The sequence below is a fragment of the Sinocyclocheilus anshuiensis genome, unplaced genomic scaffold (genome assembly GCF_001515605.1).
Source record: "Sinocyclocheilus anshuiensis isolate Anshui unplaced genomic scaffold, SAMN03320099.WGS_v1.1 scaffold6895, whole genome shotgun sequence".
Lineage (NCBI taxonomy): Eukaryota > Metazoa > Chordata > Actinopteri > Cypriniformes > Cyprinidae > Sinocyclocheilus > Sinocyclocheilus anshuiensis.
The window spans coordinates 1-1,258 of record NW_015548651.1 but is presented as its reverse complement, the minus strand read 5'-3'; the positions used below and the strand labels follow the sequence as shown (position 1 = coordinate 1,258).

General features: G+C 36.1%; 1 long non-coding RNA gene across 1 annotated transcript; it reads left to right on the top strand.

Annotated features, from left to right (window-relative positions):
* Nucleotides 1-228: 228 nt before the first annotated feature.
* Nucleotides 229-715, top strand: LOC107656840 (uncharacterized). Its single transcript, XR_001630609.1, has 3 exons — nt 229-329; nt 459-550; nt 675-715. It is a non-coding gene; the product is annotated as an uncharacterized LOC107656840 (long non-coding RNA).
* Nucleotides 716-1,258: the final 543 nt, after the last annotated feature.

Genomic DNA, 1,258 nt, shown 5'->3' with positions numbered 1-1,258 from the left:
ATTATACCCTCATTGGGGGCTGAGACCCCCTAAAACGAAAATCTTAGAATCGTCGGTATCCACGGGCGCTGCGGATAATCCAACTCTGTAAAACCCGATAAATTCAGAATACTCAAAATTTTTGTGGACACCGATTGCCTCAAAAAATGTTATTAAGCAACTCAAAAATTAATCCAAAATTAGGTTAAAGCTAATACACAGACATTAATTTTGCAATATATTAATTTTACAAAAGCAATCTACAAACTTGTAGTAAACCTTTACAAACTTTCTTTAATTGCAGGCTGAGCTGGATGCTGAATACAAAAGAGTGAGCCTCAACACTTAAGGTAACTTCTATTCAGTTGAAGAGCAAGTTGTGTGATGTGTCCTCACATAACCGGACACAGACTCTGCTTTCAGTTTTCTACATCCATTGTTGGTTATACACTTACTTGTGCGTGTTTGTGGTTTTCTAGGTTTGTGCTGAGTTTCACCATATCAGAGAAAGTGGCACACACCAGCAAGATTTCACAGATGTTGCATGACATTCTAAATGTTTGATCTTCAGGTGAGTGCAAATTCACAAACACTAACTACCTCCATCACTGTCTTCATTGTATATCAAATAAAGTTGGCCTGCTTGTTTAACATGTTTATTTTTTTGTTTACATGATGTCAACATGCTCTCCCAGTGTAAGTGTGTGAGGAGAACTGTTCTTCAGGACATGAAATGTAAGTATTAAGTGCAATAATAGATCTGAAATAGAGTGGGGGAACAATGACACTAGAACCAGGAAGTGTAATTCGCCGCGGGTTCCTTTGAGATTTTCCTATGGGGTTTTTTTTTTATGGGTTTTTTTTTAATTTATGAATAAAATAAAGCCTGTGGTAAACATAACTTGATGATACTTCTACGTTTTGTTCTACAATGTAAACTGCACACACTCGCAGCACAAACGTTCTTATCTAGTTACTTATTAAAAACATACGTTTTCAAAAATGAACATAACTGCTTCAAAATGTTTGTTTTGGGTATGGATGTGTGTAATTTACGTTGTAGAACAAAACGTAGAAGTATCGTCAAGTTATGTTTACCACAGGCTTTATTTTATTCATAAATTGAAAAACCCCATTCAAAAAAACCCATAGGAAAATCTCAAAGGAACCCGCGGCGAATTACACTTCCTGGTTCTAGTGTCATTGTTCCCCCACTCTATTTCAGATCTATTATTGCACTTAATACTTACATTTCATGTCCTGAAGAACAGTTCTCCTC